Raw genomic sequence first — 22,696 nt, 5'->3', positions numbered from 1 at the left:
AATGCTTACAACATGATGACCATACAATCCAATGATTACTGTAAAACCTGCATTCTCGTCTGTAGGACAAGTGTCCAGAGCCGAATAAAAAAAATGACATGTTGAAAATACCTTGTCAGGAGTGGGATTTGAACCCACGCCTCTATTTAGAGACCAGAAAGCCCAAACCACTGAGGAAAGACGCATATCTTGAGTCTGGCGCCTTAGACTACTCGGCCATCCTGACCTTCAAGAACATGAAAGTCATGGGAAACCAAACCTACAACAGTCTGGTCTTAGCCAAAATGCATCCTAAAATACTTTTCAGCTATGCTTTTTGAACCCAATGCCTTCATTTGGAGGCAGAAATCCCAATTTGCTGGTGAAGGAGTCATCTTTTGTCAGGTGCCCAAGAGTACTAGTCTATGCTGAATTGTAACAATCTGTATTTCTTGGAAAGCTAAAATGCAATAATCTGGTCAGTTAAGTACTGCTGAGCCCATACTCATGTTAAAATGAATTGACAAGACTTTAACTCGAACCTATACCTTTCTTGGGAGACCAAAATTCCCAATACACAGTGGAAGGAAGTACACCTTGTCGAGCACCTGAGAACACTTGGCACTTAAGAACTTAGCGTTAACACCAATGCCAGGCGACACGTCGCAAACAGCAACCGGAAACAGCACCTCTGAGACACACAGAAGTTGGAAGTCCCTTCTCCTCCGTGGCATATACCCCATAGCAATGCTCGCATACTTTAACACAATAGACAAGACAGAGAGCTAAATAAAAGAAGACACACTCGTTGTCGGCAGGATTCGAACCTATGAGGGGAGACCCCAATGGATTTCTAGTCCATCGCCTTAACCACTCGGCCACGACAACCTTGCCCATGTAGCTTTAATATTAAGACTAGTGCTTGCTGAATAGATCCGTTATAGGGAAGAGTTCCAAAGGAAACAGCACCTCTTGCAGCGTACAGATGGTCTCAGATCTTTAAGTCTAGTCTCTTAGTAAATTCTGAGAAATCAAGTCAACAGACACACTTTTAACAGTACTTGGTTAAGAGTGGGGTTTGAACACAGAATACAATTTGATCAGAAGTGCCAAATTGCTAAGGACCCAGTCACACCTTGACATCACTATTCATTTTGACGCAAGTGAAGCCAAGAGAATATAGAGAGCAAAATTCCAGAAAGTAATTGCGTTGTCGGCAGGATTTGAACCTACGCAGGGAGACCCCAATGTATTTCAAGTCCATCGCCTTAACCACTCGGCCACGACAACATATAACTTTAGCATTTAATGCTAACATTAGGGTTAACACCAGTGTTTGTCCCTCTAAATTTCGTGAATAGTATGAGCTTCAGTTGGCTTCTTGATTGGCTGTCATTCTGTTCCATGCATGTCACAATCACCATCTACTTAAAAAGTAATTCGATGGTAGGGCTCGCGCTGACTTTGGTCAGAAGGGGCTTGTTGGGGTCATTATAAATCCACTTATTGCGTCTACTAGTCTTTACAGAATCAGGTTTTCGGAACAAGCAGCTAATTTCAATGCTTACAACATGATGACCATACAATCCAATGATTACTGTAAAACCTGCATTCTCGTCTGTAGGACAAGTGTCCAGAGCCGAATAAAAAAAATGACTTGTTGAAAATACCTTGTCAGGAGTGGGATTTGAACCCACGCCTCTATTTAGAGACCAGAAAGCCCAAACCACTGAGGAAAGACGCATATCTTGAGTCTGGCGCCTTAGACCACTCGGCCATCCTGACCTGCAAGAACATAAAAGTCATGGGAAACCAAACCTACAACAGTCTGGTCTTAGCCAAAATGCATCCTAAAATATTTTTCAGCTATGCTTTTTGAACCCAATGCCTTCATTTGGAGGCAGAAATCCCAATTTGCTGTGGAAGGAGTCATCTTTTGTCAGGTGCCCAAGAGTACTAGTCTATGCTGAATTGTAACAATCTGTATTTCTTGGGAAGCTAAAATGCAATAATCTGGTCAGTTAAGTACTGCTGAGCCCATACTCATGTTAAAATGAATTGACAAGACTTTAACTCGAACCTATACCTTTCTTGGGAGACCAAAATTCCCAATACACAGTGGAAGGAAGTACACCTTGTCGAGCACCTGAGAACACTTGGCACTTAAGAACTTAGCGTTAACACCAATGCCAGGCCACACGTCGCAAACAGCAACCGGAAACAGCACCTCTGAGACACACAGAAGTCGGAAGTCCCGTCTCCTCCGTGGCATATACCCCATAGCAATGCTCGCATACTTTAACAAAATAGACTAGACAGAGAGTTAAATAACAGAAGACACACTCGTTGTCGGCAGGATTCGAACCTACGAGGGGAGACCCCAATGGATTTCTAGTCCATCGCCTTAACCACTCGGCCACGACAACCTTGCCCATGTAGCTTTAATATTAAGACTAGTGCTTGCTGAATAGATCCGTTATAGGGAAGAGTTCCAAAGGAAATAGCACCTCTTGCAGCGTACAGATGGTCTCAGATCTTTAAGTCTAGTCTCTTAGTAAATTCTGAGAAATCAAGTCAACAGACACACTTTTAACAGTACTTGGTTAAGAGTGGGGTTTGAACACAGAATACAATTTGATCAGAAGTGCCAAATTGCTAAGGACCCAGTCACACCTTGACATCACTATTCATTTTGACGCAAGTGAAGCCAAGAGAATATAGAGAGCAAAATTCCAGAAAGTAATTGCGTTGTCGGCAGGATTTGAACCTACGCAGGGAGACCCCAATGTATTTCAAGTCCATCGCCTTAACCACTCGGCCATGACAACATATAACTTTAGCATTTAATGCTAACATTAGGGTTAACACCAGTGTTTGTCCCTCTAAATTTCGTGAATAGTATGAGCTTCAGTTGGCTTCTTGATTGGCTGTCATTCTGTTCCATGCATGTCACAATCACCATCTACTTAAAAAGTAATTCGATGGTAGGGCTCGCGCTGACTTTGGTCAGAAGGGGCTTGTTGGGGTCATTATAAATCCACTTATTGCGTCTACTAGTCTTTACAGAATCAGGTTTTCGGAACAAGCAGCTAATTTCAATGCTTACAACATGATGACCATACAATCCAATGATTACTGTAAAACCTGCATTCTCGTCTGTAGGACAAGTGTCCAGAGCCGAATAAAAAAAATGACATGTTGAAAATACCTTGTCAGGAGTGGGATTTGAAACCACGCCTCTATTTAGAGACCAGAAAGCCCAAACCACTGAGGAAAGACGCATATCTTGAGTCTGGCGCCTTAGACCACTCGGCCATCCTGACCTGCAAGAACATAAAAGTCATGGGAAACCAAACCTACAACAGTCTGGTCTTAGCCAAAATGCATCCTAAAATACTTTTCAGCTATGCTTTTTGAACCCAATGCCTTCATTTGGAGGCAGAAATCCCAATTTGCTGTGGAAGGAGTCATCTTTTGTCAGGTGCCCAAGAGTACTAGTCTATGCTGAATTGTAACAATCTGTATTTCTTGGGAAGCTAAAATGCAATAATCTGGTCAGTTAAGTACTGCTGAGCCCATACTCATGTTAAAATGAATTGACAAGACTTTAACTCGAACCTATACCTTTCTTGGGAGACCAAAATTCCCAATACACAGTGGAAGGAAGTACACCTTGTCGAGCACCTGAGAACACTTGGCACTTAAGAACTTAGCGTTAACACCAATGCCAGGCCACACGTCGCAAACAGCAACCGGAAACAGCACCTCTGAGACACACAGAAGTCGGAAGTCCCGTCTCCTCCGTGGCATATACCCCATAGCAATGCTCGCATACTTCAACAAAATAGACTAGACAGAGAGCTAAATAACAGAAGATACACTCGTTGTCGGCAGGATTCGAACCTACGAGGGGAGACCCCAATGGATTTCTAGTCCATCGCCTTAACCACTCGGCCACGACAACCTTGCCCATGTAGCTTTAATATTAAGACTAGTGCTTGCTGAATAGATCCGTTATAGGGAAGAGTTCCAAAGGAAACAGCACCTCTTGCAGCGTACAGATGGTCTCAGATCTTTAAGTCTAGTCTCTTAGTAAATTCTGAGAAATCAAGTCAACAGACACACTTTTAACAGTACTTGGTTAAGAGTGGGGTTTGAACACAGAACACAATTTGATCAGAAGTGCCAAATTGCTAAGGACCCAGTCACACCTTGACATCACTATTCATTTTGACGCAAGTGAAGCCAAGAGAATATAGAGAGCAAAATTCCAGAAAGTAATTGCGTTGTCGGCAGGATTTGAACCTACGCAGGGAGACCCCAATGGATTTCAAGTCCATCGCCTTAACCACTCGGCCACGACAACATATAGCTTAGCATTTAATGCTAACATTAGGGTTAACACCAGTGTTTGTCCCTCTAAATTTCGTGAATAGTATGAGCTTCAGTTGGCTTCTTGATTGGCTGTCATTCTGTTCCATGCATGTCACAATCACCATCTACTTAAAAAGTAATTCGATGGTAGGGCTCGCGCTGACTTTGGTGAGAAGGGGCTTGTTGGGGTCATTATAAATCCACTTATTGCGTCTACTAGTCTTTACAGAATCAGGTTTTCGGAACAAGCAGCTAATTTCAATGCTTACAACATGATGACCATACAATCCAATGATTACTGTAAAACCTGCATTCTCGTCTGTAGGACAAGTGTCCAGAGCCGAATAAAAAAAATGACATGTTGAAAATACCTTGTCAGGAGTGGGATTTGAACCCACGCCTCTATTTAGAGACCAGAAAGCCCAAACCACTGAGGAAAGACGCATATCTTGAGTCTGGCGCCTTAGACCACTCGGCCATCCTGACCTTCAAGAACATGAAAGTCATGGGAAACCAAACCTACAACAGTCTGGTCTTAGCCAAAATGCATCCTAAAATACTTTTCAGCTATGCTTTTTGAACCCAATGCCTTCATTTGGAGGCAGAAATCCCAATTTGCTGTGGAAGGAGTAATCTTTTGTCAGGTGCCCAAGAGTACTAGTCTATGCTGAATTGTAACAATCTGTATTTCTTGGAAAGCTAAAATGCAATAATCTGGTCAGTTAAGTACTGCTGAGCCCATACTCATGTTAAAATGAATTGACAAGACTTTAACTCGAACCTATACCTTTCTTGGGAGACCAAAATTCCCAATACACAGTGGAAGGAAGTACACTTTGTCGAGCACCTGAGAACACTTGGCACTTAAGAACTTAGCGTTAACACCAATGCCAGGCCACACGTCGCAAACAGCAACCGGAAACAGCACCTCTGAGACACACAGAAGTTGGAAGTCCCTTCTCCTCCGTGGCATATACCCCATTGCAATGCTCGCATACTTTAACACAATAGACAAGACAGAGAGCTAAATAACAGAAGACACACTCGTTGTCGGCAGGATTCGAACCTATGAGGGGAGACCCCAATGGATTTCTAGTCCATCGCCTTAACCACTCGGCCACGACAACCTTGCCCATATAGCTTTAATATTAAGACTAGTGCTTGCTGAATAGATCCGTTATAGGGAAGAGTTCCAAAGGAAACAGCACCTCTTGCAGCGTACAGATGGTCTCAGATCTTTAAGTCTAGTCTCTTAGTAAATTCTGAGAAATCAAGTCAACAGACACACTTTTAACAGTACTTGGTTAAGAGTGGGGTTTGAACACAGAATACAATTTGATCAGAAGTGCCAAATTGCTAAGGACCCAGTCACACCTTGACATCACTATTCATTTTGACGCAAGTGAAGCCAAGAGAATATAGAGAGCAAAATTCCAGAAAGTAATTGCGTTGTCGGCAGGATTTGAACCTACGCAGGGAGACCCCAATGTATTTCAAGTCCATCGCCTTAACCACTCGGCCATGACAACATATAACTTTAGCATTTAATGCTAACATTAGGGTTAACACCAGTGTTTGTCCCTCTAAATTTCGTGAATAGTATGAGCTTCAGTTGGCTTCTTGATTGGCTGTCATTCTGTTCCATGCATGTCACAATCACCATCTACTTAAAAAGTAATTCGATGGTAGGGCTCGCGCTGACTTTGGTCAGAAGGGGCTTGTTGGGGTCATTATAAATCCACTTATTGCGTCTACTAGTCTTTACAGAATCAGGTTTTCGGAACAAGCAGCTAATTTCAATGCTTACAACATGATGACCATACAATCCAATGATTACTGTAAAACCTGCATTCTCGTCTGTAGGACAAGTGTCCAGAGCCGAATAAAAAAAATGACATGTTGAAAATACCTTGTCAGGAGTGGGATTTGAACCCACGCCTCTATTTAGAGACCAGAAAGCCCAAACCACTGAGGAAAGACGCATATCTTGAGTCTGGCGCCTTAGACCACTCGGCCATCCTGACCTGCAAGAACATAAAAGTCATGGGAAACCAAACCTACAACAGTCTGGTCTTAGCCAAAATGCATCCTAAAATACTTTTCAGCTATGCTTTTTGAACCCAATGCCTTCATTTGGAGGCAGAAATCCCAATTTGCTGTGGAAGGAGTCATCTTTTGTCAGGTGCCCAAGAGTACTAGTCTATGCTGAATTGTAACAATCTGTATTTCTTGGGAAGCTAAAATGCAATAATCTGGTCAGTTAAGTACTGCTGAGCCCATACTCATGTTAAAATGAATTGACAAGACTTTAACTCGAACCTATACCTTTCTTGGGAGACCAAAATTCCCAATACACAGTGGAAGGAAGTACACCTTGTCGAGCACCTGAGAACACTTGGCACTTAAGAACTTAGCGTTAACACCAATGCCAGGCCACACGTCGCAAACAGCAACCGGAAACAGCACCTCTGAGACACACAGAAGTCGGAAGTCCCGTCTCCTCCGTGGCATATACCCCATAGCAATGCTCGCATACTTCAACAAAATAGACTAGACAGAGAGCTAAATAACAGAAGACACACTCGTTGTCGGCAGGATTCGAACCTACGAGGGGAGACCCCAATGGATTTCTAGTCCATCGCCTTAACCACTCGGCCACGACAACCTTGCCCATGTAGCTTTAATATTAAGACTAGTGCTTGCTGAATAGATCCGTTATAGGGAAGAGTTCCAAAGGAAACAGCACCTCTTGCAGCGTACAGATGGTCTCAGATCTTTAAGTCTAGTCTCTTAGTAAATTCTGAGAAATCAAGTCAACAGACACACTTTTAACAGTACTTGGTTAAGAGTGGGGTTTGAACACAGAACACAATTTGATCAGAAGTGCCAAATTGCTAAGGACCCAGTCACACCTTGACATCACTATTCATTTTGACGCAAGTGAAGCCAAGAGAATATAGAGAGCAAAATTCCAGAAAGTAATTGCGTTGTCGGCAGGATTTGAACCTACGCAGGGAGACCCCAATGGATTTCAAGTCCATCGCCTTAACCACTCGGCCACGACAACATATAGCTTAGCATTTAATGCTAACATTAGGGTTAACACCAGTGTTTGTCCCTCTAAATTTCGTGAATAGTATGAGCTTCAGTTGGCTTCTTGATTGGCTGTCATTCTGTTCCATGCATGTCACAATCACCATCTACTTAAAAAGTAATTCGATGGTAGGGCTCGCGCTGACTTTGGTGAGAAGGGGCTTGTTGGGGTCATTATAAATCCACTTATTGCGTCTACTAGTCTTTACAGAATCAGGTTTTCGGAACAAGCAGCTAATTTCAATGCTTACAACATGATGACCATACAATCCAATGATTACTGTAAAACCTGCATTCTCGTCTGTAGGACAAGTGTCCAGAGCCGAATAAAAAAAATGACATGTTGAAAATACCTTGTCAGGAGTGGGATTTGAACCCACGCCTCTATTTAGAGACCAGAAAGCCCAAACCACTGAGGAAAGACGCATATCTTGAGTCTGGCGCCTTAGACCACTCGGCCATCCTGACCTTCAAGAACATGAAAGTCATGGGAAACCAAACCTACAACAGTCTGGTCTTAGCCAAAATGCATCCTAAAATACTTTTCAGCTATGTTTTTTGAACCCAATGCCTTCATTTGGAGGCAGAAATCCCAATTTGCTGTGGAAGGAGTCATCTTTTGTCAGGTGCCCAAGAGTACTAGTCTATGCTGAATTGTAACAATCTGTATTTCTTGGAAAGCTAAAATGCAATAATCTGGTCAGTTAAGTACTGCTGAGCCCATACTCATGTTAAAATGAATTGACAAGACTTTAACTCGAACCTATACCTTTCTTGGGAGACCAAAATTCCCAATACACAGTGGAAGGAAGTACACCTTGTCGAGCACCTGAGAACACTTGGCACTTAAGAACTTAGCGTTAACACCAATGCCAGGCCACACGTCGCAAACAGCAACCGGAAACAGCACCTCTGAGACACACAGAAGTTGGAAGTCCCTTCTCCTCCGTGGCATATACCCCATAGCAATGCTCGCATACTTCAACAAAATAGACTAGACAGAGAGCTAAATAACAGAAGACACACTCGTTGTCGGCAGGATTCGAACCTACGAGGGGAGACCCCAATGGATTTCTAGTCCATCGCCTTAACCACTCGGCCACGACAACCTTGCCCATGTAGCTTTAATATTAAGACTAGTGCTTGCTGAATAGATCCGTTATAGGGAAGAGTTCCAAAGGAAACAGCACCTCTTGCAGCGTACAGATGGTCTCAGATCTTTAAGTCTAGTCTCTTAGTAAATTCTGAGAAATCAAGTCAACAGACATACTTTTAACAGTACTTGGTTAAGAGTGGGGTTTGAACACAGAACACAATTTGATCAGAAGTGCCAAATTGCTAAGGACCCAGTCACACCTTGACATCACTATTCATTTTGACGCAAGTGAAGCCAAGAGAATATAGAGAGCAAAATTCCAGAAAGTAATTGCGTTGTCGGCAGGATTTGAACCTACGCAGGGAGACCCCAATGGATTTCAAGTCCATCGCCTTAACCACTCGGCCACGACAACATATAGCTTAGCATTTAATGCTAACATTAGGGTTAACACCAGTGTTTGTCCCTCTAAATTTCGTGAATAGTATGAGCTTCAGTTGGCTTCTTGATTGGCTGTCATTCTGTTCCATGCATGTCACAATCACCATCTACTTAAAAAGTAATTCGATGGTAGGGCTCGCGCTGACTTTGGTGAGAAGGGGCTTGTTGGGGTCATTATAAATCCACTTATTGCGTCTACTAGTCTTTACAGAATCAGGTTTTCGGAACAAGCAGCTAATTTCAATGCTTACAACATGATGACCATACAATCCAATGATTACTGTAAAACCTGCATTCTCGTCTGTAGGACAAGTGTCCAGAGCCGAATAAAAAAAATGACATGTTGAAAATACCTTGTCAGGAGTGGGATTTGAACCCACGCCTCTATTTAGAGACCAGAAAGCCCAAACCACTGAGGAAAGACGCATATCTTGAGTCTGGCGCCTTAGACCACTCGGCCATCCTGACCTGCAAGAACATAAAAGTCATGGGAAACCAAACCTACAACAGTCTGGTCTTAGCCAAAATGCATCCTAAAATACTTTTCAGCTATGCTTTTTGAACCCAATGCCTTCATTTGGAGGCAGAAATCCCAATTTGCTGTGGAAGGAGTCATCTTTTGTCAGGTGCCCAAGAGTACTAGTCTATGCTGAATTGTAACAATCTGTATTTCTTGGGAAGCTAAAATGCAATAATCTGGTCAGTTAAGTACTGCTGAGCCCATACTCATGTTAAAATGAATTGACAAGACTTTAACTCGAACCTATACCTTTCTTGGGAGACCAAAATTCCCAATACACAGTGGAAGGAAGTACACCTTGTCGAGCACCTGAGAACACTTGGCACTTAAGAACTTAGCGTTAACACCAATGCCAGGCCACACGTCGCAAACAGCAACCGGAAACAGCACCTCTGAGACACACAGAAGTCGGAAGTCCCGTCTCCTCCGTGGCATATACCCCATAGCAATGCTCGCATACTTCAACAAAATAGACTAGACAGAGAGCTAAATAACAGAAGACACACTCATTGTCGGCAGGATTCGAACCTACGAGGAGACCCCAATGGATTTCTAGTCCATCGCCTTAACCACTCGGCCACGACAACCTTGCCCATGTAGCTTTAATATTAAGACTAGTGCTTGCTGAATAGATCCGTTATAGGGAAGAGTTCCAAAGGAAACAGCACCTCTTGCAGCGTACAGATGGTCTCAGATCTTTAAGTCTAGTCTCTTAGTAAATTCTGAGAAATCAAGTCAACAGACACACTTTTAACAGTACTTGGTTAAGAGTGGGGTTTGAACACAGAACACAATTTGATCAGAAGTGCCAAATTGCTAAGGACCCAGTCACACCTTGACATCACTATTCATTTTGACGCAAGTGAAGCTAAGAGAATATAGAGAGCAAAATTCCAGAAAGTAATTGCGTTGTCGGCAGGATTTGAACCTACGCAGGGAGACCCCAATGTATTTCAAGTCCATCGCCTTAACCACTCGGCCACGACAACATATAACTTTAGCATTTAATGCTAACATTAGGGTTAACACCAGTGTTTGTCCCTCTAAATTTCGTGAATAGTATGAGCTTCAGTTGGCTTCTTGATTGGCTGTCATTCTGTTCCATGCATGTCACAATCACCATCTACTTAAAAAGTAATTCGATGGTAGGGCTCGCGCTGACTTTGGTGAGAAGGGGCTTGTTGGGGTCATTATAAATCCACTTATTGCGTCTACTAGTCTTTACAGAATCAGGTTTTCGGAACAAGCAGCTAATTTCAATGCTTACAACATGATGACCATACAATCCAATGATTACTGTAAAACCTGCATTCTCGTCTGTAGGACAAGTGTCCAGAGCCGAATAAAAAAAATGACATGTTGAAAATACCTTGTCAGGAGTGGGATTTGAACCCACGCCTCTATTTAGAGACCAGAAAGCCCAAACCACTGAGGAAAGACGCATATCTTGAGTCTGGCGCCTTAGACCACTCGGCCATCCTGACCTGCAAGAACATAAAAGTCATGGGAAACCAAACCTACAACAGTCTGGTCTTAGCCAAAATGCATCCTAAAATATTTTTCAGCTATGCTTTTTGAACCCAATGCCTTCATTTGGAGGCAGAAATCCCAATTTGCTGTGGAAGGAGTCATCTTTTGTCAGGAGCCCAAGAGTACTAGTCTATGCTGAATTGTAACAATCTGTATTTCTTGGGAAGCTAAAATGCAATAATCTGGTCAGTTAAGTACTGCTGAGCCCATACTCATGTTAAAATGAATTGACAAGACTTTAACTCGAACCTATACCTTTCTTGGGAGACCAAAATTCCCAATACACAGTGGAAGGAAGTAGACCTTGTCGAGCACCTGAGAACACTTGGCACTTAAGAACTTAGCGTTAACACCAATGCCAGGCCACACGTCGCAAACAGCAACCGGAAACAGCACCTCTGAGACACACAGAAGTCGGAAGTCCCGTCTCCTCCGTGGCATATACCCCATAGCAATGCTCGCATACTTTAACAAAATAGACTAGACAGAGAGCTAAATAACAGAAGACACACTCGTTGTCGGCAGGATTCCAACCTATGAGGGGAGACCCCAATGGATTTCTAGTCCATCGCCTTAACCACTCGGCCACGACAACCTTGCCCATGTAGCTTTAATATTAAGACTAGTGCTTGCTGAATAGATCCGTTATAGGGAAGAGTTCCAAAGGAAATAGCACCTCTTGCAGCGTACAGATGGTCTCAGATCTTTAAGTCTAGTCTCTTAGTAAATTCTGAGAAATCAAGTCAACAGACACACTTTTAACAGTACTTGGTTAAGAGTGGGGTTTGAACACAGAATACAATTTGATCAGAAGTGCCAAATTGCTAAGGACCCAGTCACACCTTGACATCACTATTCATTTTGACGCAAGTAAAGCCAAGAGAATATAGAGAGCAAAATTCCAGAAAGTAATTGCGTTGTCGGCAGGATTTGAACCTACGCAGGGAGACCCCAATGGATTTCAAGTCCATCGCCTTAACCACTCGGCCACGACAACATATAGCTTAGCATTTAATGCTAACATTAGGGTTAACACCAGTGTTTGTCCCTCTAAATTTCGTGAATAGTATTAGCTTCAGTTGGCTTCTTGATTGGCTGTCATTCTGTTCCATGCATGTCACAATCACCATCTACTTAAAAAGTAATTCGATGGTAGGGCTCGCGCTGACTTTGGTGAGAAGGGGCTTGTTGGGGTCATTATAAATCCACTTATTGCGTCTACTAGTCTTTACAGAATCAGGTTTTCGGAACAAGCAGCTAATTTCAATGCTTACAACATGATGACCATACAATCCAATGATTACTGTAAAACCTGCATTCTCGTCTGTAGGACAAGTGTCCAGAGCCGAATAAAAAAAATGACATGTTGAAAATACCTTGTCAGGAGTGGGATTTGAACCCACGCCTCTATTTAGAGACCAGAAAGCCCAAACCACTGAGGAAAGACGCATATCTTGAGTCTGGCGCCTTAGACCACTCGGCCATCCTGACCTGCAAGAACATAAAAGTCATGGGAAACCAAACCTACAACAGTCTGGTCTTAGCCAAAATGCATCCTAAAATACTTTTCAGCTATGCTTTTTGAACCCAATGCCTTCATTTGGAGGCAGAAATCCCAATTTGCTGTGGAAGGAGTCATCTTTTGTCAGGTGCCCAAGAGTACTAGTCTATGCTGAATTGTAACAATCTGTATTTCTTGGGAAGCTAAAATGCAATAATCTGGTCAGTTAAGTACTGCTGAGCCCATACTCATGTTAAAATGAATTGACAAGACTTTAACTCGAACCTATACCTTTCTTGGGAGACCAAAATTCCCAATACACAGTGGAAGGAAGTAGACCTTGTCGAGCACCTGAGAACACTTGGCACTTAAGAACTTAGCGTTAACACCAATGCCAGGCCACACGTCGCAAACAGCAACCGGAAACAGCACCTCTGAGACACACAGAAGTCGGAAGTCCCGTCTCCTCCGTGGCATATACCCCATAGCAATGCTCGCATACTTTAACAAAATAGACTAGACAGAGAGCTAAATAACAGAAGACAAACTCGTTGTCGGCAGGATTCGAACCTACGAGGGGAGACCCCAATGGATTTCTAGTCCATCGCCTTAACCACTCGGCCACGACAACCTTGCCCATGTAGCTTTAATATTAATACTAGTGCTTGCTGAATAGATCCGTTATAGGGAAGAGTTCCAAAGGAAACAGCACCTCTTGCAGCGTACAGATGGTCTCAGATCTTTAAGTCTAGTCTCTTAGTAAATTCTGAGAAATCAAGTCAACAGACACACTTTTAACAGTACTTGGTTAAGAGTGGGGTTTGAACACAGAACACAATTTGATCAGAAGTGCCAAATTGCTAAGGACTCAGTCACACCTTGACATCACTATTCATTTTGACGCAAGTGAAGCCAAGAGAATATAGAGAGCAAAATTCCAGAAAGTAATTGCGTTGTCTGCAGGATTTGAACCTACGCAGGGAGACCCCAATGGATTTCAAGTCCATCGCCTTAACCACTCGGCCACGACAACATATAGCTTAGCATTTAATGCTAACATTAGGGTTAACACCAGTGTTTGTCCCTCTAAATTTCGTGAATAGTATGAGCTTCAGTTAACTTCTTGATTGGCTGTCATTCTGTTCCATGCATGTCACAATCACCATCTACTTAAAAAGTAATTCGATGGTAGGGCTCGCGCTGACTTTGGTGAGAAGGGGCTTGTTGGGGTCATTATAAATCCACTTATTGCGTCTACTAGTCTTTACAGAATCAGGTTTTCGGAACAAGCAGCTAATTTCAATGCTTACAACATGATGACCATACAATCCAATGATTACTGTAAAACCTGCATTCTCGTCTGTAGGACAAGTGTCCAGAGCCGAATAAAAAAAATGACTTGTTGAAAATACCTTGTCAGGAGTGGGATTTGAACCCACGCCTCTATTTAGAGACCAGAAAGCCCAAACCACTGAGGAAAGACGCATATCTTGAGTCTGGCGCCTTAGACCACTCGGCCATCCTGACCTGCAAGAACATAAAAGTCATGGGAAACCAAACCTACAACAGTCTGGTCTTAGCCAAAATGCATCCTAAAATACTTTTCAGCTATGCTTTTTGAACCCAATGCCTTCATTTGGAGGCAGAAATCCCAATTTGCTGTGGAAGGAGTCATCTTTTGTCAGGTGCCCAAGAGTACTAGTCTATGCTGAATTGTAACAATCTGTATTTCTTGGGAAGCTAAAATGCAATAATCTGGTCAGTTAAGTACTGCTGAGCCCATACTCATGTTAAAATGAATTGACAAGACTTTAACTCGAACCTATACCTTTCTTGGGAGACCAAAATTCCCAATACACAGTGGAAGGAAGTACACCTTGTCGAGCACCTGAGAACACTTGGCACTTAAGAACTTAGCGTTAACACCAATGCCAGGCCACACGTCGCAAACAGCAACCGGAAACAGCACCTCTGAGACACACAGAAGTCGGAAGTCCCGTCTCCTCCGTGGCATATACCCCATAGCAATGCTCGCATACTTCAACAAAATAGACTAGACAGAGAGCTAAATAACAGAAGACACACTCGTTGTCGGCAGGATTCGAACCTACGAGGGGAGACCCCAATGGATTTCTAGTCCATCGCCTTAACCACTCGGCCACGACAACCTTGCCCATGTAGCTTTAATATTAAGACTAGTGCTTGCTGAATAGATCCGTTATAGGGAAGAGTTCCAAAGGAAACAGCACCTCTTGCAGCGTACAGATGGTCTCAGATCTTTAAGTCTAGTCTCTTAGTAAATTCTGAGAAATCAAGTCAACAGACACACTTTTAACAGTACTTGGTTAAGAGTGGGGTTTGAACACAGAACACAATTTGATCAGAAGTGCCAAATTGCTAAGGACCCAGTCACACCTTGACATCACTATTCATTTTGACGCAAGTGAAGCCAAGAGAATATAGAGAGCAAAATTCCAGAAAGTAATTGCGTTGTCGGCAGGATTTGAACCTACGCAGGGAGACCCCAATGGATTTCAAGTCCATCGCCTTAACCACTCGGCCACGACAACATATAGCATAGCATTTAATGCTAACATTAGGGTTAACACGAGTGTTTGTCCCTCTAAATTTCGTGAATAGTATGAGCTTCAGTTGGCTTCTTGATTGGCTGTCATTCTGTTCCATGCATGTCACAATCACCATCTACTTAAAAAGTAATTCGATGGTAGGGCTCGCGCTGACTTTGGTGAGAAGGGGCTTGTTGGGGTCATTATAAATCCACTTATTGCGTCTACTAGTCTTTACAGAATCAGGTTTTCGGAACAAGCAGCTAATTTCAATGCTTACAACATGATGACCATACAATCCAATGATTACTGTAAAACCTGCATTCTCGTCTGTAGGACAAGTGTCCAGAGCCGAATAAAAAAAATGACATGTTGAAAATACCTTGTCAGGAGTGGGATTTGAACCCACGCCTCTATTTAGAGACCAGAAAGCCCAAACCACTGAGGAAAGACGCATATCTTGAGTCTGGCGCCTTAGACCACTCGGCCATCCTGACCTGCAAGAACATAAAAGTCATGGGAAACCAAACCTACAACAGTCTGGTCTTAGCCAAAATGCATCCTAAAATACTTTTCAGCTATGCTTTTTGAACCCAATGCCTTCATTTGGAGGCAGAAATCCCAATTTGCTGTGGAAGGAGTCATCTTTTGTCAGGAGCCCAAGAGTACTAGTCTATGCTGAATTGTAACAATCTGTATTTCTTGGGAAGCTAAAATGCAATAATCTGGTCAGTTAAGTACTGCTGAGCCCATACTCATGTTCAAATGAATTGACAAGACTTTAACTCGAACCTATACCTTTCTTGGGAGACCAAAATTCCCAATACACAGTGGAAGGAAGTAGACCTTGTCGAGCACCTGAGAACACTTGGCACTTAAGAACTTAGCGTTAACACCAATGCCAGGCCACACGTCGCAAACAGCAACCGGAAACAGCACCTCTGAGACACACAGAAGTCGGAAGTCCCGTCTCCTCCGTGGCATATACCCCATAGCAATGCTCGCATACTTTAACAAAATAGACTAGACAGAGAGCTAAATAACAGAAGACACACTCGTTGTCGGCAGGATTCCAACCTACGAGGGGAGACCCCAATGGATTTCTAGTCCATCGCCTTAACCACTCGGCCACGACAACCTTGCCCATGTAGCTTTAATATTAAGACTAGTGCTTGCTGAATAGATCCGTTATAGGGAAGAGTTCCAAAGGAAATAGCACCTCTTGCAGCGTACAGATGGTCTCAGATCTTTAAGTCTAGTCTCTTAGTAAATTCTGAGAAATCAAGTCAACAGACACACTTTTAACAGTACTTGGTTAAGAGTGGGGTTTGAACACAGAATACAATTTGATCAGAAGTGCCAAATTGCTAAGGACCCAGTCACACCTTGACATCACTATTCATTTTGACGCAAGTAAAGCCAAGAGAATATAGAGAGCAAAATTCCAGAAAGTAATTGCGTTGTCGGCAGGATTTGAACCTACGCAGGGAGACCCCAATGGATTTCAAGTCCATCGCCTTAACCACTCGGCCACGACAACATATAGCTTAGCATTTAATGCTAACATTAGGGTTAACACCAGTGTTTGTCCCTCTAAATTTCGTGAATAGTATGAGCTTCAGTTGGCTTCTTGATTGGCTGTCATTCTGTTCCATGCATGTCACAATCACCATCTACTTAAAAAGTAATTCGATGGTAGGGCTCGCGCTGACTTTGGTGAGAAGGGGCTTGTTGGGGTCATTATAAATCCACTTATTGCGTCTACTAGTCTTTACAGAATCAGGTTTTCGGAACAAGCAGCTAATTTCAATGCTTACAACATGATGACCATACAATCCAATGATTACTGTAAAACCTGCATTCTCGTCTGTAGGACAAGTGTCCAGAGCCGAATAAAAAAAATGACATGTTGAAAATACCTTGTCAGGAGTGGGATTTGAACCCACGCCTCTATTTAGAGACCAGAAAGCCCAAACCACTGAGGAAAGACGCATATCTTGAGTCTGGCGCCTTAGACCACTCGGCCATCCTGACCTTCAAGAACATGAAAGTCATGGGAAACCAAACCTACAACAGTCTGGTCTTAGCCAAAATGCATCCTAAAATACTTTTCAGCTATGCTTTTTGAACCCAATGCCTTCATTTGGAGGCAGAAATCCCAATTTGCTGTGGAAGGAGTCATCTTTTGTCAGGTGCCCAAGAGTACTAGTCTATGCTGAATTGTAACAATCTGTATTTCTTGGAAAGCTAAAATGCAATAATCTGGTCAGTTAAGTACTGCTGAGCCCATACTCATGTTAAAATGAATTGACAAGACTTTAACTCGAACCTATACCTTTCTTGGGAGACCAAAATTCCCAATACACAGTGGAAGGAAGTACACCTTGTCGAGCACCTGAGAACACTTGGCACTTAAGAACTTAGCGTTAACACCAATGCCAGGCCACACGTCGCAAACAGCAACCGGAAACAGCACCTCTGAGACACACAGAAGTTGGAAGTCCCTTCTCCTCCGTGGCATATACCCCATAGCAATGCTCGCATACTTTAACACAATAGACAAGACAGAGAGCTAAATAACAGAAGACACACTCGTTGTCGGCAGGATTCGAACCTATGAGGGGAGACCCCAATGGATTTCTAGTCCATCGCCTTAACCACTCGGCCACGACAACCTTGCCCATGTAGCTTTAATATTAAGACTAGTGCTTGCTGAATAGATCCGTTATAGGGAAGAGTTCCAAAGGAAACAGCACCTCTTGCAGCGTACAGATGGTCTCAGATCTTTAAGTCTAGTCTCTTAGTAAATTCTGAGAAATCAAGTCAACAGACACACTTTTAACAGTACTTGGTTAAGAGTGGGGTTTGAACACAGAATACAATTTGATCAGAAGTGCCAAATTGCTAAGGACCCAGTCACACCTTGACATCACTATTCATTTTGACGCAAGTGAAGCCAAGAGAATATAGAGAGCAAAATTCCAGAAAGTAATTGCGTTGTCGGCAGGATTTGAACCTACGCAGGGAGACCCCAATGTATTTCAAGTCCATCGCCTTAACCACTCGGCCACGACAACATATAACTTTAGCATTTAATGCTAACATTAGGGTTAACACCAGTGTTTGTCCCTCTAAATTTCGTGAATAGTATGAGCTTCAGTTGGCTTCTTGATTGGCTGTCATTCTGTTCCATGCATGTCACAATCACCATCTACTTAAAAAGTAATTCGATGGTAGGGCTCGCGCTGACTTTGGTGAGAAGGGGCTTGTTGGGGTCATTATAAATCCACTTATTGCGTCTACTAGTCTTTACAGAATCAGGTTTTCGGAACAAGCAGCTAATTTCAATGCTTACAACATGATGACCATACAATCCAATGATTACTGTAAAACCTGCATTCTCGTCTGTAGGACAAGTGTCCGGAGCCGAATAAAAAAAATGACATGTTGAAAATACCTTGTCAGGAGTGGGATTTGAACCCACGCCTCTATTTAGAGACCAGAAAGCCCAAACCACTGAGGAAAGACGCATATCTTGAGTCTGGCGCCTTAGACCACTCGGCCATCCTGACCTTCAAGAACATGAAAGTCATGGGAAACCAAACCTACAACAGTCTGGTCTTAGCCAAAATGCATCCTAAAATACTTTTCAGCTATGCTTTTTGAACCCAATGCCTTCATTTGAAGGCAGAAATCCCAATTTGCTGTGGAAGGAGTCATCTTTTGTCAGGTGCCCAAGAGTACTAGTCTATGCTGAATTGTAACAATCTGTATTTCTTGGAAAGCTAAAATGCAATAATCTGGTCAGTTAAGTACTGCTGAGCCCATACTCATGTTAAAATGAATTGACAAGACTTTAACTCGAACCTATACCTTTCTTGGGAGACCAAAATTCCCAATACACAGTGGAAGGAAGTACACCTTGTCGAGCACCTGAGAACACTTGGCACTTAAGAACTTAGCGTTAACACCAATGCCAGGCCACACGTCGCAAACAGCAACCGGAAACAGCACCTCTGAGACACACAGAAGTTGGAAGTCCCTTCTCCTCCGTGGCATATACCCCATAGCAATGCTCGCATACTTTAACACAATAGACAAGACAGAGAGCTAAATAAAAGAAGACACACTCGTTGTCGGCAGGATTCGAACCTACGAGGGGAGACCCCAATGGATTTCTAGTCCATCGCCTTAACCACTCGGCCACGACAACCTTGCCCATGTAGCTTTAATATTAAGACTAGTGCTTGCTGAATAGATCCGTTATAGGGAAGAGTTCCAAAGGAAACAGCACCTCTTGCAGCGTACAGATGGTCTCAGATCTTTAAGTCTAGTCTCTTAGTAAATTCTGAGAAATCAAGTCAACAGACACACTTTTAACAGTACTTGGTTAAGAGTGGGGTTTGAACACAGAATACAATTTGATCAGAAGTGCCAAATTGCTAAGGACCCAGTCACACCTTGACATCACTATTCATTTTGACGCAAGTGAAGCCAAGAGAATATAGAGAGCAAAATTCCAGAAAGTAATTGCGTTGTCGGCAGGATTTGAACCTACGCAGGGAGACCCCAATGTATTTCAAGTCCATCGCCTTAACCACTCGGCCACGACAACATATAACTTTAGCATTTAATGCTAACATTAGGGTTAACACCAGTGTTTGTCCCTCTAAATTTCGTGAATAGTATGAGCTTCAGTTGGCTTCTTGATTGGCTGTCATTCTGTTCCATGCATGTCACAATCACCATCTACTTAAAAAGTAATTCGATGGTAGGGCTCGCGCTGACTTTGGTGAGAAGGGGCTTGTTGGGGTCATTATAAATCCACTTATTGCGTCTACTAGTCTTTACAGAATCAGGTTTTCGGAACAAGCAGCTAATTTCAATGCTTACAACATGATGACCATACAATCCAATGATTACTGTAAAACCTGCATTCTCGTCTGTAGGACAAGTGTCCAGAGCCGAATAAAAAAAATGACATGTTGAAAATACCTTGTCAGGAGTGGGATTTGAACCCACGCCTCTATTTAGAGACCAGAAAGCCCAAACCACTGAGGAAAGACGCATATCTTGAGTCTGGCGCCTTAGACCACTCGGCCATCCTGACCTGCAAGAACATAAAAGTCATGGGAAACCAAACCTACAACAGTCTGGTCTTAGCCAAAATGCATCCTAAAATATTTTTCAGCTATGCTTTTTGAACCCAATGCCTTCATTTGGAGGCAGAAATCCCAATTTGCTGTGGAAGGAGTCATCTTTTGTCAGGTGCCCAAGAGTACTAGTCTATGCTGAATTGTAACAATCTGTATTTCTTGGGAAGCTAAAATGCAATAATCTGGTCAGTTAAGTACTGCTGAGCCCATACTCATGTTAAAATGAATTGACAAGACTTTAACTCGAACCTATACCTTTCTTGGGAGACCAAAATTCCCAATACACAGTGGAAGGAAGTAGACCTTGTCGAGCACCTGAGAACACTTGGCACTTAAGAACTTAGCGTTAACACCAATGCCAGGCCACACGTCGCAAACAGCAACCGGAAACAGCACCTCTGAGACACACAGAAGTCGGAAGTCCCGTCTCCTCCGTGGCATATACCCCATAGCAATGCTCGCATACTTTAACAAAATAGACTAGACAGAGAGTTAAATAACAGAAGACACACTCGTTGTCGGCAGGATTCGAACCTACGAGGGGAGACCCCAATGGATTTCTAGTCCATCGCCTTAACCACTCGGCCACGACAACATATAACTTTAGCATTTAATGCTAACATTAGGGTTAACACCAGTGTTTGTCCCTCTAAATTTCGTGAATAGTATGAGCTTCAGTTGGCTTCTTGATTGGCTGTCATTCTGTTCCATGCATGTCACAATCACCATCTACTTAAAAAGTAATTCGATGGTAGGGCTCGCGCTGACTTTGGTGAGAAGGGGCTTGTTGGGGTCATTATAAATCCACTTATTGCGTCTACTAGTCTTTACAGAATCAGGTTTTCGGAACAAGCAGCTAATTTCAATGCTTACAACATGATGACCATACAATCCAATGATTACTGTAAAACCTGCATTCTCGTCTGTAGGACAAGTGTCCAGAGCCGAATAAAAAAAATGACATGTTGAAAATACCTTGTCAGGAGTGGGATTTGAACCCACGCCTCTATTTAGAGACCAGAAAGCCCAAACCACTGAGGAAAGACGCATATCTTGAGTCTGGCGCCTTAGACCACTCGGCCATCCTGACCTGCAAGAACATAAAAGTCATGGGAAACCAAACCTACAACAGTCTGGTCTTAGCCAAAATGCATCCTAAAATATTTTTCAGCTATGCTTTTTGAACCCAATGCCTTCATTTGGAGGCAGAAATCCCAATTTGCTGTGGAAGGAGTCATCTTTTGTCAGGTGCCCAAGAGTACTAGTCTATGCTGAATTGTAACAATCTGTATTTCTTGGGAAGCTAAAATGCAATAATCTGGTCAGTTAAGTACTGCTGAGCCCATACTCATGTTAAAATGAATTGACAAGACTTTAACTCGAACCTATACCTTTCTTGGGAGACCAAAATTCCCAATACACAGTGGAAGGAAGTAGACCTTGTCGAGCACCTGAGAACACTTGGCACTTAAGAACTTAGCGTTAACACCAATGCCAGGCCACACGTCGCAAACAGCAACCGGAAACAGCACCTCTGAGACACACAGAAGTCGGAAGTCCCGTCTCCTCCGTGGCATATACCCCATAGCAATGCTCGCATACTTTAACAAAATAGACTAGACAGAGAGTTAAATAACAGAAGACACACTCGTTGTCGGCAGGATTCGAACCTACGAGGGGAGACCCCAATGGATTTCTAGTCCATCGCCTTAACCACTCGGCCACGACAACCTTGCCCATGTAGCTTTAATATTAAGACTAGTGCTTGCTGAATAGATCCGTTATAGGGAAGAGTTCCAAAGGAAATAGCACCTCTTGCAGCGTACAGATGGTCTCAGATCTTTAAGTCTAGTCTCTTAGTAAATTCTGAGAAATCAAGTCAACAGACACACTTTTAACAGTACTTGGTTAAGAGTGGGGTTTGAACACAGAACACAATTTGATCAGAAGTGCCAAATTGCTAAGGACTCAGTCACACCTTGACATCACTATTCATTTTGACGCAAGTGAAGCCAAGAGAATATAGAGAGCAAAATTCCAGAAAGTAATTGCGTTGTCGGCAGGATTTGAACCTACGCAGGGAGACCCCAATGGATTTCAAGTCCATCGCCTTAACCACTCGGCCACGACAACATATAGCTTAGCATTTAATGCTAATATTAGGGTTAACACCAGTGTTTGTCCCTCTAAATTTCGTGAATAGTATGAGCTTCAGTTGGCTTCTTGATTGGCTGTCATTCTGTTCCATGCATGTCACAATCACCATCTACTTAAAAAGTAATTCGATGGTAGGGCTCGCGCTGACTTTGGTGAGAAGGGGCTTGTTGGGGTCATTATAAATCCACTTATTGCGTCTACTAGTCTTTACAGAATCAGGTTTTCGGAACAAGCAGCTAATTTCAATGCTTACAACATGATGACCATACAATCCAATGATTA

The 22,696-nt window shown here is 42.9% G+C and overlaps 44 non-coding genes across 44 annotated transcripts; all 44 read right to left on the bottom strand.

The window, feature by feature from the left end:
• Positions 1 to 113: 113 nt before the first annotated feature.
• Positions 114 to 226, bottom strand: trnal-caa (transfer RNA leucine (anticodon CAA)). Its single transcript has 2 exons — positions 189 to 226; positions 114 to 159 (listed from the first exon to the last, which is right to left on the bottom strand). It is a non-coding gene; the product is annotated as a tRNA-Leu (tRNA).
• Positions 227 to 785: 559 nt separating this feature from the next.
• Positions 786 to 867, bottom strand: trnas-aga (transfer RNA serine (anticodon AGA)). The gene has a single exon. It is a non-coding gene; the product is annotated as a tRNA-Ser (tRNA).
• Positions 868 to 1,187: 320 nt separating this feature from the next.
• On the bottom strand, positions 1,188 to 1,269 carry trnas-uga (transfer RNA serine (anticodon UGA)). The gene has a single exon. It is a non-coding gene; the product is annotated as a tRNA-Ser (tRNA).
• Positions 1,270 to 1,651: 382 nt separating this feature from the next.
• Positions 1,652 to 1,764, bottom strand: trnal-caa (transfer RNA leucine (anticodon CAA)). The gene is made up of 2 exons: positions 1,727 to 1,764; positions 1,652 to 1,697 (listed from the first exon to the last, which is right to left on the bottom strand). It is a non-coding gene; the product is annotated as a tRNA-Leu (tRNA).
• A 559-nt stretch (positions 1,765 to 2,323) lies between these two features.
• On the bottom strand, positions 2,324 to 2,405 carry trnas-aga (transfer RNA serine (anticodon AGA)). The gene has a single exon. It is a non-coding gene; the product is annotated as a tRNA-Ser (tRNA).
• A 320-nt stretch (positions 2,406 to 2,725) lies between these two features.
• Positions 2,726 to 2,807, bottom strand: trnas-uga (transfer RNA serine (anticodon UGA)). Its single transcript has one exon. It is a non-coding gene; the product is annotated as a tRNA-Ser (tRNA).
• Positions 2,808 to 3,189: 382 nt separating this feature from the next.
• Positions 3,190 to 3,302, bottom strand: trnal-caa (transfer RNA leucine (anticodon CAA)). Its single transcript has 2 exons — positions 3,265 to 3,302; positions 3,190 to 3,235 (listed from the first exon to the last, which is right to left on the bottom strand). It is a non-coding gene; the product is annotated as a tRNA-Leu (tRNA).
• Positions 3,303 to 3,861: 559 nt separating this feature from the next.
• On the bottom strand, positions 3,862 to 3,943 carry trnas-aga (transfer RNA serine (anticodon AGA)). Its single transcript has one exon. It is a non-coding gene; the product is annotated as a tRNA-Ser (tRNA).
• Positions 3,944 to 4,263: 320 nt separating this feature from the next.
• trnas-uga (transfer RNA serine (anticodon UGA)) lies at positions 4,264 to 4,345 on the bottom strand. Its single transcript has one exon. It is a non-coding gene; the product is annotated as a tRNA-Ser (tRNA).
• A 381-nt stretch (positions 4,346 to 4,726) lies between these two features.
• On the bottom strand, positions 4,727 to 4,839 carry trnal-caa (transfer RNA leucine (anticodon CAA)). The gene is made up of 2 exons: positions 4,802 to 4,839; positions 4,727 to 4,772 (listed from the first exon to the last, which is right to left on the bottom strand). It is a non-coding gene; the product is annotated as a tRNA-Leu (tRNA).
• A 559-nt stretch (positions 4,840 to 5,398) lies between these two features.
• Positions 5,399 to 5,480, bottom strand: trnas-aga (transfer RNA serine (anticodon AGA)). The gene has a single exon. It is a non-coding gene; the product is annotated as a tRNA-Ser (tRNA).
• A 320-nt stretch (positions 5,481 to 5,800) lies between these two features.
• On the bottom strand, positions 5,801 to 5,882 carry trnas-uga (transfer RNA serine (anticodon UGA)). The gene has a single exon. It is a non-coding gene; the product is annotated as a tRNA-Ser (tRNA).
• A 382-nt stretch (positions 5,883 to 6,264) lies between these two features.
• On the bottom strand, positions 6,265 to 6,377 carry trnal-caa (transfer RNA leucine (anticodon CAA)). Its single transcript has 2 exons — positions 6,340 to 6,377; positions 6,265 to 6,310 (listed from the first exon to the last, which is right to left on the bottom strand). It is a non-coding gene; the product is annotated as a tRNA-Leu (tRNA).
• A 559-nt stretch (positions 6,378 to 6,936) lies between these two features.
• trnas-aga (transfer RNA serine (anticodon AGA)) lies at positions 6,937 to 7,018 on the bottom strand. Its single transcript has one exon. It is a non-coding gene; the product is annotated as a tRNA-Ser (tRNA).
• Positions 7,019 to 7,338: 320 nt separating this feature from the next.
• Positions 7,339 to 7,420, bottom strand: trnas-uga (transfer RNA serine (anticodon UGA)). The gene has a single exon. It is a non-coding gene; the product is annotated as a tRNA-Ser (tRNA).
• Positions 7,421 to 7,801: 381 nt separating this feature from the next.
• On the bottom strand, positions 7,802 to 7,914 carry trnal-caa (transfer RNA leucine (anticodon CAA)). The gene is made up of 2 exons: positions 7,877 to 7,914; positions 7,802 to 7,847 (listed from the first exon to the last, which is right to left on the bottom strand). It is a non-coding gene; the product is annotated as a tRNA-Leu (tRNA).
• Positions 7,915 to 8,473: 559 nt separating this feature from the next.
• Positions 8,474 to 8,555, bottom strand: trnas-aga (transfer RNA serine (anticodon AGA)). The gene has a single exon. It is a non-coding gene; the product is annotated as a tRNA-Ser (tRNA).
• A 320-nt stretch (positions 8,556 to 8,875) lies between these two features.
• trnas-uga (transfer RNA serine (anticodon UGA)) lies at positions 8,876 to 8,957 on the bottom strand. The gene has a single exon. It is a non-coding gene; the product is annotated as a tRNA-Ser (tRNA).
• Positions 8,958 to 9,338: 381 nt separating this feature from the next.
• Positions 9,339 to 9,451, bottom strand: trnal-caa (transfer RNA leucine (anticodon CAA)). Its single transcript has 2 exons — positions 9,414 to 9,451; positions 9,339 to 9,384 (listed from the first exon to the last, which is right to left on the bottom strand). It is a non-coding gene; the product is annotated as a tRNA-Leu (tRNA).
• Positions 9,452 to 10,010: 559 nt separating this feature from the next.
• trnas-aga (transfer RNA serine (anticodon AGA)) lies at positions 10,011 to 10,090 on the bottom strand. The gene has a single exon. It is a non-coding gene; the product is annotated as a tRNA-Ser (tRNA).
• A 320-nt stretch (positions 10,091 to 10,410) lies between these two features.
• Positions 10,411 to 10,492, bottom strand: trnas-uga (transfer RNA serine (anticodon UGA)). The gene has a single exon. It is a non-coding gene; the product is annotated as a tRNA-Ser (tRNA).
• Positions 10,493 to 10,874: 382 nt separating this feature from the next.
• trnal-caa (transfer RNA leucine (anticodon CAA)) lies at positions 10,875 to 10,987 on the bottom strand. Its single transcript has 2 exons — positions 10,950 to 10,987; positions 10,875 to 10,920 (listed from the first exon to the last, which is right to left on the bottom strand). It is a non-coding gene; the product is annotated as a tRNA-Leu (tRNA).
• A 559-nt stretch (positions 10,988 to 11,546) lies between these two features.
• Positions 11,547 to 11,628, bottom strand: trnas-aga (transfer RNA serine (anticodon AGA)). The gene has a single exon. It is a non-coding gene; the product is annotated as a tRNA-Ser (tRNA).
• Positions 11,629 to 11,948: 320 nt separating this feature from the next.
• Positions 11,949 to 12,030, bottom strand: trnas-uga (transfer RNA serine (anticodon UGA)). Its single transcript has one exon. It is a non-coding gene; the product is annotated as a tRNA-Ser (tRNA).
• A 381-nt stretch (positions 12,031 to 12,411) lies between these two features.
• Positions 12,412 to 12,524, bottom strand: trnal-caa (transfer RNA leucine (anticodon CAA)). The gene is made up of 2 exons: positions 12,487 to 12,524; positions 12,412 to 12,457 (listed from the first exon to the last, which is right to left on the bottom strand). It is a non-coding gene; the product is annotated as a tRNA-Leu (tRNA).
• A 559-nt stretch (positions 12,525 to 13,083) lies between these two features.
• Positions 13,084 to 13,165, bottom strand: trnas-aga (transfer RNA serine (anticodon AGA)). The gene has a single exon. It is a non-coding gene; the product is annotated as a tRNA-Ser (tRNA).
• Positions 13,166 to 13,485: 320 nt separating this feature from the next.
• trnas-uga (transfer RNA serine (anticodon UGA)) lies at positions 13,486 to 13,567 on the bottom strand. The gene has a single exon. It is a non-coding gene; the product is annotated as a tRNA-Ser (tRNA).
• A 381-nt stretch (positions 13,568 to 13,948) lies between these two features.
• trnal-caa (transfer RNA leucine (anticodon CAA)) lies at positions 13,949 to 14,061 on the bottom strand. Its single transcript has 2 exons — positions 14,024 to 14,061; positions 13,949 to 13,994 (listed from the first exon to the last, which is right to left on the bottom strand). It is a non-coding gene; the product is annotated as a tRNA-Leu (tRNA).
• A 559-nt stretch (positions 14,062 to 14,620) lies between these two features.
• Positions 14,621 to 14,702, bottom strand: trnas-aga (transfer RNA serine (anticodon AGA)). The gene has a single exon. It is a non-coding gene; the product is annotated as a tRNA-Ser (tRNA).
• A 320-nt stretch (positions 14,703 to 15,022) lies between these two features.
• On the bottom strand, positions 15,023 to 15,104 carry trnas-uga (transfer RNA serine (anticodon UGA)). The gene has a single exon. It is a non-coding gene; the product is annotated as a tRNA-Ser (tRNA).
• Positions 15,105 to 15,485: 381 nt separating this feature from the next.
• Positions 15,486 to 15,598, bottom strand: trnal-caa (transfer RNA leucine (anticodon CAA)). Its single transcript has 2 exons — positions 15,561 to 15,598; positions 15,486 to 15,531 (listed from the first exon to the last, which is right to left on the bottom strand). It is a non-coding gene; the product is annotated as a tRNA-Leu (tRNA).
• Positions 15,599 to 16,157: 559 nt separating this feature from the next.
• On the bottom strand, positions 16,158 to 16,239 carry trnas-aga (transfer RNA serine (anticodon AGA)). The gene has a single exon. It is a non-coding gene; the product is annotated as a tRNA-Ser (tRNA).
• Positions 16,240 to 16,559: 320 nt separating this feature from the next.
• On the bottom strand, positions 16,560 to 16,641 carry trnas-uga (transfer RNA serine (anticodon UGA)). Its single transcript has one exon. It is a non-coding gene; the product is annotated as a tRNA-Ser (tRNA).
• Positions 16,642 to 17,022: 381 nt separating this feature from the next.
• Positions 17,023 to 17,135, bottom strand: trnal-caa (transfer RNA leucine (anticodon CAA)). Its single transcript has 2 exons — positions 17,098 to 17,135; positions 17,023 to 17,068 (listed from the first exon to the last, which is right to left on the bottom strand). It is a non-coding gene; the product is annotated as a tRNA-Leu (tRNA).
• A 559-nt stretch (positions 17,136 to 17,694) lies between these two features.
• Positions 17,695 to 17,776, bottom strand: trnas-aga (transfer RNA serine (anticodon AGA)). Its single transcript has one exon. It is a non-coding gene; the product is annotated as a tRNA-Ser (tRNA).
• A 320-nt stretch (positions 17,777 to 18,096) lies between these two features.
• Positions 18,097 to 18,178, bottom strand: trnas-uga (transfer RNA serine (anticodon UGA)). Its single transcript has one exon. It is a non-coding gene; the product is annotated as a tRNA-Ser (tRNA).
• A 382-nt stretch (positions 18,179 to 18,560) lies between these two features.
• On the bottom strand, positions 18,561 to 18,673 carry trnal-caa (transfer RNA leucine (anticodon CAA)). Its single transcript has 2 exons — positions 18,636 to 18,673; positions 18,561 to 18,606 (listed from the first exon to the last, which is right to left on the bottom strand). It is a non-coding gene; the product is annotated as a tRNA-Leu (tRNA).
• Positions 18,674 to 19,232: 559 nt separating this feature from the next.
• On the bottom strand, positions 19,233 to 19,314 carry trnas-aga (transfer RNA serine (anticodon AGA)). Its single transcript has one exon. It is a non-coding gene; the product is annotated as a tRNA-Ser (tRNA).
• Positions 19,315 to 19,634: 320 nt separating this feature from the next.
• trnas-uga (transfer RNA serine (anticodon UGA)) lies at positions 19,635 to 19,716 on the bottom strand. The gene has a single exon. It is a non-coding gene; the product is annotated as a tRNA-Ser (tRNA).
• A 382-nt stretch (positions 19,717 to 20,098) lies between these two features.
• Positions 20,099 to 20,211, bottom strand: trnal-caa (transfer RNA leucine (anticodon CAA)). The gene is made up of 2 exons: positions 20,174 to 20,211; positions 20,099 to 20,144 (listed from the first exon to the last, which is right to left on the bottom strand). It is a non-coding gene; the product is annotated as a tRNA-Leu (tRNA).
• Positions 20,212 to 20,770: 559 nt separating this feature from the next.
• On the bottom strand, positions 20,771 to 20,852 carry trnas-aga (transfer RNA serine (anticodon AGA)). The gene has a single exon. It is a non-coding gene; the product is annotated as a tRNA-Ser (tRNA).
• Positions 20,853 to 21,234: 382 nt separating this feature from the next.
• On the bottom strand, positions 21,235 to 21,347 carry trnal-caa (transfer RNA leucine (anticodon CAA)). Its single transcript has 2 exons — positions 21,310 to 21,347; positions 21,235 to 21,280 (listed from the first exon to the last, which is right to left on the bottom strand). It is a non-coding gene; the product is annotated as a tRNA-Leu (tRNA).
• A 559-nt stretch (positions 21,348 to 21,906) lies between these two features.
• Positions 21,907 to 21,988, bottom strand: trnas-aga (transfer RNA serine (anticodon AGA)). The gene has a single exon. It is a non-coding gene; the product is annotated as a tRNA-Ser (tRNA).
• A 320-nt stretch (positions 21,989 to 22,308) lies between these two features.
• Positions 22,309 to 22,390, bottom strand: trnas-uga (transfer RNA serine (anticodon UGA)). The gene has a single exon. It is a non-coding gene; the product is annotated as a tRNA-Ser (tRNA).
• Between the last annotated feature and the right edge of the window lie 306 nt (positions 22,391 to 22,696).

The sequence above is a fragment of the Leptonotus elevatus genome, chromosome 1 (genome assembly GCF_054856555.1).
Source record: "Leptonotus elevatus isolate MCC_2025b chromosome 1, RoL_Lele_1.0, whole genome shotgun sequence".
Taxonomy (NCBI): domain Eukaryota; kingdom Metazoa; phylum Chordata; class Actinopteri; order Syngnathiformes; family Syngnathidae; genus Leptonotus; species Leptonotus elevatus.
The sequence above is the reverse complement of the archived record's forward strand: the minus strand, read 5'-3'. Positions and strand labels throughout refer to the sequence as shown.